At 50.1% G+C, this 14,873-nt stretch overlaps 1 long non-coding RNA gene across 1 annotated transcript; it reads left to right on the forward strand.

Annotated features, from left to right (window-relative positions):
- Positions 1 to 3,314: 3,314 nt before the first annotated feature.
- On the forward strand, positions 3,315 to 14,179 carry LOC145522055 (uncharacterized). Its single transcript, XR_014065878.1, has 4 exons — positions 3,315 to 3,523; positions 5,114 to 6,557; positions 7,276 to 7,423; positions 11,717 to 14,179. It is a non-coding gene; the product is annotated as an uncharacterized LOC145522055 (long non-coding RNA).
- The last annotated feature ends 694 nt before the right edge of the window (positions 14,180 to 14,873 follow it).

Here is a 14,873-nt window from a genome sequence, read left to right on the forward strand (position 1 = left end):
ACCAGCTACCGGCTCCACCCCAGCCCGACGTCTACATTTGTGTGCCAAAGATTTGGTCATGCAAATGAGCACGCTGGAGTCCCCTTGGGGGGATTTTTCAGCTTCTGTAGAAGTGATCGTGATAACCTGGGCCCGCAAGCTCGCTGATCACGCGAAGACACTGAAGCGGCCTGGGAGACAAGAAACACATGCTGAGTGAACGCGAGAAGGGTGTGTTCACACGATGGGAAAGCCAGGAAAACCTCCTCTTAATACGGAAGCGAAAGGGATCCCACTCAACACTCCAACAAAGGCGAGGCGGCCGTCCTGGAAGACAGGGGAAAGCACGGGCGAGGCACAGAGGGTGCAGGGCGCGGTGACTTCACCCTGGCAGCATCCCACCTTGGCTCACTGGCAGACCGTGACCACTCTGGCAAACTTAGTACTGTCCACTTCATCTCTCACCATTCCATGGAGTCCCTCCAGAGTGGCAGGCTCCACTCCAAAGGAAAGAATTTCCTAGACAAAAAAACGACCCACCTCCCAAAGAGAGCATGTTTAAAAGTAGTGATTAGGGAGGACTGAAAACCCTCGTAGGGAAATAGCTGGAAAGTTCTCATGGAAAACTGAGTTGGACCCATGGAGTGGAAATCAGTCACCTGCGATATTTTAAAATTAAGCTGAGCTGTCTGAGTGTACATTTCAGAAATGCAGCTGGAGCTGCCCAATAAAAATATTTAAAACATTGTCACATTCCCAAACCATCTCTATAAATCAACACCATATTCTTCACTCATCTTTCATACATATGTTCTAAATTTTAAGGAATTTTTTGGAGTTTGAACAACTTGTTTTTAATATCTTGGTGTTAAATGCTAATTTATTTTTCTCTACAAAGAGAGAACTGTAAGGCAATGTTAATACATATGGAGAAAAAACTTACACAAAATTAAAATTAAGTGCAAAAAAATGACAAATTATATCCAGAATGGTTCTTTCATTTGCTCACATAAATGTAAAAATACTAGCTGGGACTATCTATAATATGTTTTTTTTCTGTTTCTTTCTTTATGAAACAAAAAATGTAACAACATCTTTCTCCTGTGAGAGCAAACACTGAGTCATTATCTCTTGATCATGCACATATAAATATTTTGGAGGTGTGTCACGGGATGGTTGGATAGCTAGGGTAGGATCTTGGTATCAGCTCAGTTGCTCAGCCATCTTCGACTCTTTGTGACCCCATGGACTGCAGCACGCCAGGCTTCCCTGTCCATCACCAGCTCCTGGAGCTTGCTCAAACTCATGTCCATTGAGTCGGTGATAGCATCCAACCATCTCATCCTCTGATCTTGGTATAGGTAATACCAGATGCCTCTCCAGTCCCCCTGTGTTACCTAAACTGGCATTATAGAGCCAGGAGAATAATATTTTGAGATACTGTGAAAGATGATTTTATGAAATCACAGTGGAAGTTTTCTCAGTGAATTTGAGAATTTTTGAAAACGGGCCCCTCTGGCATGAAGAGTGATTTTTCTCTAAAATGAAGTATGATGGTACTCAAAGGCTGAAATCCCAGATTTTTAACCCAAGTGTGAGCACAAAGCACTACTATATATAAGAGCATGAGTTTTTTTATCTAACACCAAACACAAGATCCATAAAGGAAAAAAAATAAATTTGCTCCATAAAAACTCAAAACTTTTGCAAAAAGACATACTCTTAAGAAAATTATATGGGTAAAATATCTACAAATCATTTATATGACCAAGGACTTATTTACACAATATTATAAGGTGCTCTCTAAGCTCAATAATGAGAAAGCAAACAATCCCATAAAAAATTGTCCAATGATTTCAACAGAGGCTTCATTGCAGAAGATAGACAAGTGGAAAGTTAAGGCATGAAAAGATGCTACATTTTATTGGTCATCAGGGAAGCACATATTCAAAGCACCATGACACACACCACGTGCCCTCTGGGGCGGCAAAGCACAGAGACGCGCGCACATCCCACCCAGGGCTGGCGGGGGACTGCGTTACAGGAAGTGCTCGGATCACAAGCAAGCCTGAGTGTCAGAACCCTCAAACACGGCCAGACAGAAGGCAAAAGGCACAGCCATTCTGGAGACACTGTGACATTTTCTTACAAAATTAAACACACACTTTCAGATGGTGCAACAATGTCGCTTGTATTTACACTAGAGGAATAAAAGCCTAAAGTCATATGAAAGCTGGATATGAATTTCTTTAGGAGCCTGACGAGCACTAAAGACTAGAACCCACTTCAGTGTTTTTACAGGGGTGTGTGGAACACTGCTTAGTAAGGAAAAATAACACATTATTCATACGTGCAAAATAGGTGAGATTAAGTACATCGTGGTGGGTGAAAGAAGCCAGAGTCAAAAGGTAAGTCTGCGTGGTTTTGTTTTCATGGCATTCTGAAAAAGAAAGAAGACTGAGAATGCAGGGGGAAATCAGGAGCTCCCTGGGGCTGGGGGGTGATCACGAAGTGTCAGCATGTCAGCATGAGGAAATCAGTGGGCTGGGGTGATGGGGCACCTGGCTTCACGCCTGTCAAAGCCCACATGAAGAAAGGTAACCTTACCACATGCAAATACAATAATGAATTCACGGGACGGATGGTGGAGAACCGCGTGTGATTCGGTCTGAGTCACCCAGTTGCAGTGCCCATTTCTCGAAGGAGCTTCCTGCCATCTCGAGTCACAAGGACTCTTCAGCTGATTCCCGGCATCGGTTTTCCAGCTCTCAGGGCAATGATGACACTGTTAGTGTTAAAAGCAGCATTCGATTCCACATTAATTGACAAGAAAAAAAGTGACTGAAATTGCGTGAGGTGGGAGCTCGGCACACTTCAGTCCCCAGACAGCCGGGCTCTGGTGGGGCCTGGGTCTCCAGCGGGGACGCGGCCGGCCTTCAGGGCCCCTGTGCAGACGGGCAGGACCTCTGCAGGGTGGGGCTCCTTCCATCCACTCTCGACGCCCCGCTCTTTTTCACTCTGGCTCAACGCCCCACCCCAGGAGGCCACAGCTCCACCCCGCCACACACTGACCCAACATCACGGGCCCGCGACGTCCATCTTCCAGGAGGCAGATGCCCCGGGCGCTGGGATAAGAGGGAACGCGGCCGGTGGCTCTGCTTCCCAGGCGACGGCCGTAAGTGTTCTGGAATTTTCCACATCTCAGATGCTGCTGGTGCTGATGCAATCTGGTTACTCAAGAAAAATGACCTCACAAGCTTGTCAGCTGTTTTCTCTTGTTTGTGTGGGTCTGAAGTGATGACTAACACCTGACCCCTGACCCCTGGACAGGTCACAGTGGCCGTCTGGGTGATTCGTGATTGCAGGCCCAGGAATCAGGCTGGTGAACTGCCCTACCCCACCATGCCCTCCCCGGAACGGGAGTGTTTACGTTCAAGGGTTTGGCCGGAATCAAGAGTCGTGACCCTGCCAGTCATCCCCAACAAGGGGGGCCTCCTTTCACAGGGTCCCGGCTTCCTCTGTGGCCTGAGTGGCATCTGAGCAGGTGAGGGGCAGTGTCACGGGGTGTTGTGGGCGAGAGGCTGAGCACAGATCCGAGGGGGCAGCACAGCACAAGGACTCGCTGCTCAGAAGCAGTCGGCAAACAGCTCAGGACGTTTGACAAAGTCTGACTCTGTCTCTACTGGCCCTGGGTTACCAGGCGATAAGCGTGCTGGACAAGCTCAGGCCGGCATAACTGTGGGCCAGCGGCAGTCCCTCAGACAGACAGTCGCCCCCTTGGAGCACTTGTAGCTGCTGCGTGAGGCCCTTGCAGAGCGCTGAGCACAGGAGCAAAAGGCAGTGTCCGAAGTGAATTAGAATAGAAGACGCGGCAGACCGTGACTAGACCTGTTACAGCAGCCATGGGGGCAGAGAAGGGCCCCAAACTGGGCTGACGGGGCTCGGGCAGGGGAGGACCTGACCCCCGAGCAAACAGGGCTCAGGTAGTGGAGGACCTGACCAGCTAGGCCGGGCTCAGTAGGAGGGGAGGCAAGTCAGTCCTTGAAGAATAGGCACCAGTTGCCTGGAACTGGGGTAGACTCCCATGGCTTGGATCTTCTAGCCAAAGATCATCCCGAACAGATCATCACATATGGCAAATATCACACACAAAGGCCTTCTCCTGACATTGGCCTGGAACGCCAGCCATTCCTCTCCAGCCAAGCACACTGCTTCCCGGGGGCCTTGAGGAACCTCTCCTGTGGACCAAGGGAGCAGCTGCTGTCCCCGAAGGAGGGTGTGGGCGTGAATCATGACAGATGTGAGGGAGGTGTTGTTTCTGCTCACGAGTCCTTTGTGATCCATATCTGCAAACCCACACTGAAGGCAGGCAGAGGAGTGCGACTAACCAGCCAGCTCACCACGTCTGCCTGCTTCGTGCCCACTCTTCCTGACCTAGGTGCCAGTAGGTATTTTTTCTTACTCCAAGGCTTTCAAATGTCACCATCTACAAAACTATAGAGCCACAAAACTACAGATACTAGTTTTGTAAAGCTCTCCACAAACCTATTTATGAACACAAGCGTGAATTTTTAAATAAAGTCTAAGCAGTCCTAGGATGTTAGTCTTAAATGTCTGTGAGGTGAAGTAGCTTCTCTATAGAATTCCATTTTAATTTAGGAAATATTTCTGCTGTTTGTCCTGCTGTGTTCTTTAGAGAGACAATAAAACCATCAAGCATAATTTGGGCTTTCTCTAGCAATGTGTAATGTGTAAATATATGTTAACATAAATATGTGTTAATTTAAAAACTGAATTGGTGCATGGTTGGTAGACAATCAAAGCACAGTCAGCACGTGGCTGAGACTGTGGAATCCTGGCTGAGGCCGTGTCATGCTGAATAAGCTCTCTCTTGGATAGCTTTCTAAGCCACATAAGTAAATAATCAGCAATTTTAAAATATACACCGTGCTTATCCCATTTGAAAATGATACGCAAAATCATGGAACATGAACAAAGAAATAAGTCTTAAGCTACATCCGTAGGAACAAAGATCCCAAGCTCGTATTTTATGGTGATTGTGGTCTCTGAAATACTTCAGAATCACTGAGACAAGCAACCCAACCTGGTTTCCAAACCCAAATCTCAATTGCAGATTCTTCTCCGTAAAGACAGACGTTCCACTTTGTTCCTGAGCCACTGACCGCCGGTTCCTGGAGGAACTCTGCACGCAGCACGGAGCTTTCCTGGAGAGGTGGCAACAGGTACCAACCCTTTCAGAGGCAGGAGGCAGTTTCTCCAAAGAAGAAACACGTGCCTTCTGTGTTAGGCCCAAGCACAAATCCCTGGGATTCTTCACCCCAGGAAGTGAGTGCAAACCCTGTAATGAAAGCAATGTGGCCGCGGGAGTGGAGAGACCCAACCACCAGCAGCAGCTCACTCCTTCAACATCTTTGGCAGAAGCTTATATGTAAACAGGAGATTTTTTAAAGCAACTGGCCTCAGAATTGTTTATTTCATTCTCACAAAAGTGGATGGATCATCTGTTTCATCAAGACACAAAAGAATAATTTCCTCCTTCCGAAATGAATTAACAAAGACGCACTGTTCTCCGTGGCGGCAGCAGCCTGGCTTCCCTCACTTCCTGCCTTGACCACCGTCGGCCCACGTGGCTGCAGCAGGGTCTGGGCTCCTGGCGGGGTGTCAGGACAGTACATGGTACAGCTCAGTAGACGCTTCTCTCTGAATCCCACCCAGAAAGGAGAGGAAGTTCAGATTTAGAGAAGAGGGGGTCATCTTAACTTCCAAATTTACATCTTCAGCATAGCCTACAGCTCTCCCTGCTTCCATCACCGTCAGAAATGACGACGGTCATTACACAAAACGTCCCCGGGTCCATCTCCACACCTGCGGCGCATGCCACCGGCTCTGCTCAGCGTCCTTTCCCAGAACCACAGCTTTTCCTTCATTCTGTGCAAACACAGCCTCTGCTCCCCCAGCACACCCTTCAGGTTGAGTGCATCCTCCCAGCTCCAAGGCCTCGGGGCGAGGCCACGTGACACCCTTGCCTTGTTCTCTCTCAGCAACCTCCAGGCAATCAGCCGTACGTCTTAGAGCACCTACCACCTAAACCTGCCTACAGGAGACCCGGTTTGATCCTTGGGTCAGGAAGGTCCCCTGGAGAAGGGAATGGCTTCCAGTCTAGTATTCTTGCCTGCGGAATTCCATGTACAAAGGAGCCTGGCAGGCTACAGCTCATGGGGTCACAAAGAGTCAGACATGACTGAGCAACTAAGACACCAACACCACTTCTCTCAAACCCAGCCCCATCCCTCAAGGATCATATGTGTCCAGCAGTTCAGGCCATGGGAACAGAGAGAGCCAAGGGTGAGCACCAGCAGGAGGAGTGAGGAGGTAGACGCAGAGTCGAGGGGCAACCTGCCGGAGGACCAGGCAGAGCAGCTTCTAAACAAGTGTGTGGGCACCGGCCCTAAGGTGGCCACGGTGCTGGAGTCAACACGGTCCAGCCGGGCCAAACTTTCTCAGCTTTTCCTGACCTCAGTGGGCATCTTTACGACCTTCCTTCTGAACTCTGTCAGGTATTAACTTATCTTTATTTTATCAACGTTTCTTTCTGGAAAGTTATCTTGTTCTTTTGTTTGAAACACACTCTTTTGCTTCTTCATTCATCTCCACTCTGCACATTAGATAAAAACAGCCACCTTTCCCAGTCTTCACTAAGGTAGGACATGAACCTTGATGATCATCCTGGCTGCTTCTCAAACTTCTGGGATGGTCCGGGCCACCTTATTTGTTCTCAGGGGTCCCAGGAGACCTGCTGTGCATGCTAAGTCGCTTCAGTCTTGTCTGACTCTTTGTGACCCTGTAGACTGTAGCCCACCAGGCTCCGCTGTCCATGGGATTCTCCAGGAAAGAACACTGGAGTGGGTTGCCATGCCCTTCTCTGGGGGATCTTTCCGACTCAGGGATTGAACCCTGGTCTCTTACGTCTCCTGCATTTGCCGGGGGTTCTTTACCACCAGCACCCCCAGTTAGGAATCCCCCTAGTTGATCTGTCAGTGCCCAAAAGGGAAGATCACAGTCAGCAGTAGATACAGGCTGACTGGGGAGCCAGACCCTCAGTCCTCATTAGCTGGGAAAGTACACAGCCAAGCCCCTTCCAGAGAGAAGCCAGGAGGTGGGTGTTTGTGCCCAGTTGCTCTGTGCTGGGCTTTCAGGTATGGCTGTGCTGGTGGGGGGTGGGGTGGAAGGACTAGCCGCTGCTCCCACAGCAAACTGCTGCTTTGTTCCCCGAAGGCCTGTGGGACTTGTTAACAGAATCCCCATTGGTCGTCAGAGCCAGAGGACCTGGAGACTCATCCCTCTGGCCACAACTGGGACACAGACATGTGACAAGTTCCTCCTGGGGAGATTCTGGTGACTTGGACAGAGGGACAGGGAGAAGGTGAGTGAGGTGTCTACAGTCTCCCCGGTCTCTGGGGTGCTCAGTTAGAAGCTGTGCTTCAGGCAGTAGATTTCCAAATGAGCAGATGGGCCTCTTCTAGGGAGAGAGAAGGAGGTCAGGTTCTTCCTGTCCCACCCCCATCCCTAGGGGCACAGCCCTGGCCGTGCCCATTAACGTAAGAAGCTGAAAGATATGTTTTAAGCAAAAGAACAAGATACTCCCCAATCACATAGGTGATTCTTTGTTTCCATGGGTCTTGTGGATACAGCCTGTTGTCTTTCTGAGTTATGTGGAGTTATGTGTTCTGAAGTCCTTTTAATTGGTACTACATTGCATCTACAGACCAAATTGGAAAAAACTGATATGTTGACAATATTGAGTTTTATTTCCACGAACATGGATTACATCTGCATTTATTTAGTTCTTTGATTTCATTCAACTAAATTCTGTAGTTTTCCTTATATAAATCTTGTACATAATTCGTTAGACATATACCTAAGCACCTCACTTCTTATTCACTGCTGGTACGTATAAAAGTGAAAGCAATGGGCGTGTATCCTGCAGACTCACTACAATAATTTATTAATCCCAAGATTTTTTTTTATTCTTTTGGATTTTCTACATAGAAACTCATGTCACATGTGAAAAAAAAAGAGAGTTTTATTATTATTTTTTTCCAGTCTATATACCTTTTTTTTCTTTTTTAACTAGAACTTACAGTTCAGTATTGAAAAGAAAGAGTAATAGAGTACATGATTACCGAACTTAGTGGGAAAGATATGAGTTAATATGTTAGATGTAGGTGTTCTATAGATCTGGACTGCATTATTATTGCTAAATAGAAGCCTGTGTTTATTTTTCAATGTGGTCTTTTTAGCATCTTGCATTTCTGTGGGGCCATTTGCCTTCTGCCTGCAGAACTTCCTAAAATAATCCTTTAGTGAAGGTCTGCTGCTGGCAAATTCCCTTAGTATTAGTCTTAAAAATACTATTTTTACCTTTACTTTTGAAGAATACTTCACTGTCTGTTTTTCCTTTGATAATTTTAATTATTGTGTTCCACTGTTTCCCAGAAGATATCGTGTGTGTGTGTGTGTGTGTGAGTCTTATTCTTGCTCATTAAGGGTGGTGCGTTTTTTAGCCTTCAAGCCCTTTTTTTCATTTGTCCTTAGTTTTCAAAATCTTTGTAGTAATGTAACTAGGTGTGACTTCTTTCTATTTCTCCTCTCTGATATTCATAATTCTTATCAAATCTGTGAAATGATGGATTTCACCAGTTTGGAAAAATACGTGGCTACTGGCTGCTTAAATATTTTTTGCCACATTTTCTCTCTCTTTCCCTCTTGGATCTCCAGTTAATGTGTTTTAGACTTTTCTCTATTTCTCCTGGGCTCTTTTGGTATACTTTCCACTTTGGGAAATGTCTCTCTTTCTTGATATTTTCTCAATCCTATCTTTCAGCAAACCAATCCTCTCTTCAACTCTTATCTCATCACTATTATATTCATCTATTGAGTTCTTGATTTTAGTTATTATATTTTCATTCTATAATATCAGTTTACAGATTTTAGTCTTTCATGTAGTTCTTAAAAATGTCATCTGGCTTTCTATACACATTAATTATGTTTATTTAAAGTCTCTGGTTTTATAAATTTCTTACCTAAATTGACAGTGGGTTTGTTTATACTGAATGTTTTTTTTTAATCATTTCTATTTGAATTCTTTTTCTACTATACCTGGTAAATTTTGTTTGAATGTTGATTACAGTTTGTGAAAAATTACGGAAGCTTTGGAGAGTGTTGCCTTACTCCAGAGAAGTGCTCATTTTCTCCTGGCAGTTGATTCATAGTGACTGCCAACAGAGGCAGCCAGAGATGATTCAAAGCCCTGGGAGTCCTAGGTGTCTTGGTTGCAGGGGAAGCGCAGGGAGCCCCCCACCTGCCCCTCCCCGGGCTTATTGTTCTGCTCCTTAGGGAAGCAGCATCATAACCTCTGCTGTCAGGAACGACCCACCACCTGCGGCTCCGTCTTCTGTCTCCACAGCAGGTTCATAGCAAAGATAAGAGCACACACTTCCCCGTTCACATCGCGCCCCAGAGGCTCCTGGCTCAACAACCGAGCAGGAAAGGGCGGCCCAGGGTGACTGCCTGTCTCCAAGGGTCCCACAAAGATGCCGGACTCCGACATTCTCGCACTTCGCCGCTCATTCCCAGTGGGTCTGTGTGACCAGCAGACGGGGCACAGACGGGGTCACCCCTGAGGTCAGGTTATGGCAGACTTGTCTGGCTCTTGAACAACTTGTTGGGTGAGGGGCCGCCAGGCTGAGAGGCAGTTCCAAGAGAGGAACTGAGAGGCTGAGACCTTCAACCTCCAGCACGTGCCCGCGGAGGACAGGCCTCCAGTCCCAGCAGGCCGGACCGCAGCCTCCGCCAACACCCTGGCTGCAGCCTGCGCGGGACGATGAGGGAACCACCCGGCCAGGGACGACGCCCGAGTGGACAGAGGGGGCTGCCCGCCGCAACTCGGGGCCACTGCCGACGCACACAGGGCAGTGCCGGAGTCCTCGTGGACGCCAAGGCCGCGCCTCCTCAGCCTCCTCCTGTGGAGACGCCAAGGCCCTGTCTGCCTCCTGATGCAGCCCTGCCGGAGCCCCGCCCCGGGTCCCGAGGCCCCGCTTCCTCCTCAGCCTCCTCCTGTGGAGACCCCGAGGCCCCGCCTCCTGATGCAGCCCTGCCGGAGCCCCGCCCCGGGTCCCGAGGCCTCGCCTCCTGGTGCAGCCCTGCCGGAGCCCCGCCCCGGGTCCCGAGGCCCCGCCTCCTGGTGCAGCCCTGCCGGAGCCCCGCCCCGGGTCCCGAGGCCCCGCCTCCTGATACAGCCCTGCCGGAGCCCCGCCCCAAGTCCCGAGGCCCCGCCTCCTAATGCAGCGCCGGAGCCCCGCCCCGAGTCCCGGGGCCCCGCCTCCTCCTCGGCCTCCTCCTGTGGAGACCCCTAGGCCCCGCCTCCTGATACAGCCCTGCCGGAGCCCCGCCCCGGGTCCCGAGGCCGCGCCTCCTGGTGCAGCCCTGCCGGAGCCCCGCCCCAAGTCCCGAGGCCCCGCCTCCTGATGCAGCCCTGCCGGAGCCCCGCCCCGAGTCCCGAGGCCCCGCCTCCTGATGCAGCCCTGCCGGAGCCCCGCCCCGAGTCCCGGGGCCTTTCTGAGCCATTCCCTGACTACCGAGCGACAGGAGCACCTCCACCTCTGGAGGACGCTTGGACCTCCGGGAAGGGTGCAGCAGGAGAGACCGCAGCCCCCCCGCCTCCCCGGATACCCCCAGCACCGCCTGGCCCCGGGTCTCCCCTGAGGAGCAGCCCCTCCCCTGAAAGTCCCTCGGAGAGGATCAGAAACAATCGCTTTTTGTTACAAGGTGGCCGTGGCCACGCGTGGTGCGTTCCGTCTGGTTTCTTCTGCTTTGGTTTTATTTTTATTTTTAAAAAAGAAAAGCATTGCTCACATACTAAGTTCTCATACTGTAATTCCTGGAAATCATTCTGGAGTCAAAGAATTTTTGTCTGGTAAGAAAATAAAAAAGAACACTAGACTTCCTGCCGCCCTGGGACCTGGGCCAGCAGACGGGGGTTTCAGCCTCCTCCTGCCAGGAGTTGCAGCAACGTGGCTGCCGCCAGAGACCAGGGGACTGAGAGCCAAGGGCAGGCGCCCACCGGGCCAGGGCTCAGACAGCCCTGCTCCCCTGGACCCTCTCTGAGCCTCCGAGAAGAAAGGGGAGAAACGCAGCCATCACTTAACCATGCGTAGCTACATAAACCCTAACACAGACAGTAGACAGTTGAAATCATAAGCTAAGCAATGAAGTTGGTTTGTAACATTGCAAGCCTGGTAATGACCCATCGCGATAGTTCTGCTGACCCTCTGTAAGACAGTCTGGAAGTATCCTTGGGGCAGCCTCGTGGGGGACAGACACCCAGCAATGTTCCTCTGGGACTTTCACTGATCAAAAGCCAGGGGCCATGCTGGAGATTCTTCATGCCTTGTGCTTCCCAGGAATTGGTAGATGGTACCCGGGGGTCAGGGAGTTAGAGGCCCCCAGGTTCACTGACACTGTCAAGGCCCCCCAGGGAAACGCGGTGGGGGGCGCGTCGCCTCCCTTTTGGCTGCTGTAAGGAATATGTGACCACTCGAGCTTTGAGAGAAATCCACCAAATTCCGATCATGGGTGCTGGAAATTCAGAGCTGAATCATGACACAGAAGTTTGGAAGTTGCTTAGCAATTAACATTATTTTTTGTGAAATTCCAGCAATACTGATGGGTTTTCCCTGAAGTCCACCAACCTCCTGGAACCCACAGTGTCTCCGGGAGTTGAGGTACCGGCCCTTCCTTTGTCTCATCCCTCCCTTCGGCAGTTTTCCCGCTTGTGCTTATCTCAGATGAGCAGCAGGCCAGCCCCGCTGTGTCGAGCAGACACTTGTAACATCACAGAAGAAACAGGCCATCACCCAGAGCCCTGCCTCCCTGGGAGAGCCTGTCTGAATCGCTCCCCAAGGAAAAGAGTTTGTGAAGAATACGCGTTTGTTTCAGGATGCATCCTAGTGAGTCACCTGGTTAAAGAGACATGAGAACCACAGGTTGCGGTGCTGGGTAAAGCTTGCTCCAGGATACCCCTCCTTATGATTGGGAAGGGACCCTTAGCCTCTGCTCCTCTGCAGGGGCTTAGCAGAGACGTGACCACATCCACCCCCATCACAGCCCCCGGGGAGGCCTCGTGGGGCCACTGACCGATTTCCTCCAGGGTTCTGAGCAAGGGTGTGATGTCCCTGTGCTTCATGGAAACACACTTGCCTTCTGCTTCCGGTTCACCCTGCCTCCTCCCCCAGGAGCTGGAATTCAGACCCTGTGCTGATGAGGCCCACGTGCCAAAGGGCGTCAGGGCGATGAGGATCCTGGTCCCCTGAGGACCTGCTAAAGCAGAACCACCCATCTGCTCTGCACCAGCTGTCATCTGGGAACGAGGACTTGGAAGAAGAGAACTAACCATCTGCCGTGCCTAAGGATCCACGTTTGGTGCTGTTGACACCCCAGATAGAGCTGTATCCCAACAGGGGCTTGCTGTGGTCTAGGCCCTGGATGTGACAGCATCCTCCGAGGCCCGTAATGAGGCTGGCACCTCCATCTCCCAGATCCCGAGGCAGAGAGACAGAGGTCCTATTACCCAGAGTCACAGGATAGAATGGAAGGATAGGATGCAGATCCAGGCCTGGTCCACACCAAGCCGGGTGGGTGGGGCTGTTGGTGCCAGCTCCAGGGGGCCGTGGGGACACAGCTCTTCCTGCATCATCGGCTGGAGAAGGGAGGTCCAGGGTGCCTCACGCCGTCAGGTCCAGAGGGCTACGTGGGCTTATCTGGGGCAGAGATCCGAGGAGTCCCACTCTCCAAACCGTCTGAACACTAGTTTGAACAACAGGCTGGGGGTGATCAGTCACCCAAACTGAATGGGGATCCGGTCCATTGCCCTGAAGGCAGTGACAGGAGGGCCCCCTTAACAAAGCCCCCAGACCCAAGGCTTAGACAGCAGGCCACCTGGAGGCCAGACATCCAAGATCAAGGCATCAGCAGGTGGGTTTTGGTGAGGACTCTCTCCCCAACCTGTGGATGGTCCACACGTGGCCTGTCTTCTGTGCACTTTCCAAAGTCAAACTTGCCCCCCAAAATAGATCATGGTCACTGTTTGGTGGTCTGCTGCCGGTCTGATCCACTCCAGTTTTCTGAATCCCAGGGGAACCATTATATCTGAGACGAATGCTCAGCAAATCAATAAGATGCTCTGAAAACTGCCATGCCTGCAGCTGGCATTGGTCAATAGAAAGGGTCAGTTCCTCTCCACGGCAATGCCTGATTGCACATCGCACAACCAATGTCTCAAAAGTTGAACAAAGTTTTGCCACATCAACCATATTTACCTGACCTCTTGTCAACCACTTCTTCAACCATCTCAAGGATTTTTTGCAGGGACAAGTCTTTTTGCTTCCTCAACCAGGAAGAGGCAGAAAATATGACCCTGTGACCTGTCCCTGTCTCGGTCCTGAGCAAACGCCCCACCAGTGCCCTAGGGCCCCCACCCTGTCAACCCACGGAGTTCTGCTGACTCCCCAGGCATCGCTGTTGCTCTGGATTTTTCCGTCAGCAGCGCACATGCTGTCATCTGCCCCATTTACAGCAATCCAAACAAGCAGGCAGAGCCCTTCTCTGGACCGCACTCTCCTCAGCTCTGCACTCCTTGAGTAGCTCCGCCCAGACCTGAAGGTGACCCTCCCATCGGTGGAGGGGTGGGCGTGGTGGGTGGCGGGAGAGGGGAGACCCTCAGTAATGGAGTTTAAAAGAGCACCTGCTCAGAAATCCCTGACATTTGTGACTTAGGCTTGCTTAAGGTTCAGGTTGTTTGCAAAAGTCATAGCCTTGCTCACTTAAAATCTTATCTCTGTTTCTCTTGTCCATCTTTAAAAATAAGTAGAAAAACACTGATTCTGGGCCCGGCCCCATGCTGTGAGCCCCTCCCTGTAAGATAATCAATGTTAATAGAGAAAACAGAGTGGTTAGTGAAGAAGCGGTGTGGCCTGCAGCTTCGTCAGGACGGACGGACCCTCCCGAGAAGCAGTGGGCCTGGCGCCCGGGCTGCCCCGACGGACAGGTGGGCGTCTAACAGAGGGCCAGGCTCACCTTTGACCTCCTGTCCTGCAGTTTAGCTCCTGAGAGGCTCCCGGCTTCAACCTTTGTTCATCTTTAAAAATAAATACAAATGGATTTCTTGCTTAGGAAACCATCTATCAATGAAAACGAAGCCTGGTTAGATTTTAGAAATAGGCATTTGAAATTATTTTTTTTCTTTTTAATGTTATATGTACACAAAGAACTTTGATTATTTAAAAAAAATAACCTTATCAATATAAATGTGTTAACGGGAAGACTCTAAAAATACATGTTCTCTTACAAAACCAGAGATAACTTACCAAATGCTTATTTTGCGAGTAGTTTGTCAGTTAACAGGGACTAAACTCGCCTCTATTGGTGGAAATGCCCACGGAGGCTGGGTTAAGGCCGCTGCCCCCTGCCAGTGTCCTTCCGTCCTGACCCAGGGCTGTGGCTCACAGTGTCAGCCAGGATGAGTGGGTGTCACATCCAAGTTTTTCCATGTCAGGCTCACTTTTTCCTGCCAAAGCCCCTTCATTGGCTGATTCTACCGGGCTCTCAGGTTCTCTGGCTTTCTGAGCTCAGTACTTCAAAGATGCAGATTGAGCCACTGGAATGCTTTTCATTGTGTGATTGTACCCGGAGTTCATGGAAAATAAATTGTCTAAAGCAATGCCAGTTCTCTTTGTTTATTTACAGTTTAGGTGGTTAAAGAGAGTGGCATCATTTCACTAGTGCCTTCAGACATAAAACTTTTCTCTTAAAAAAAG

Source organism: Giraffa tippelskirchi, chromosome 9 (genome assembly GCF_054371585.1).
Source record: "Giraffa tippelskirchi isolate mGirTip1 chromosome 9, T2T-mGirTip1v1.2.pri, whole genome shotgun sequence".
In the NCBI taxonomy this organism is placed as follows: Eukaryota; Metazoa; Chordata; class Mammalia; order Artiodactyla; family Giraffidae; genus Giraffa; species Giraffa tippelskirchi.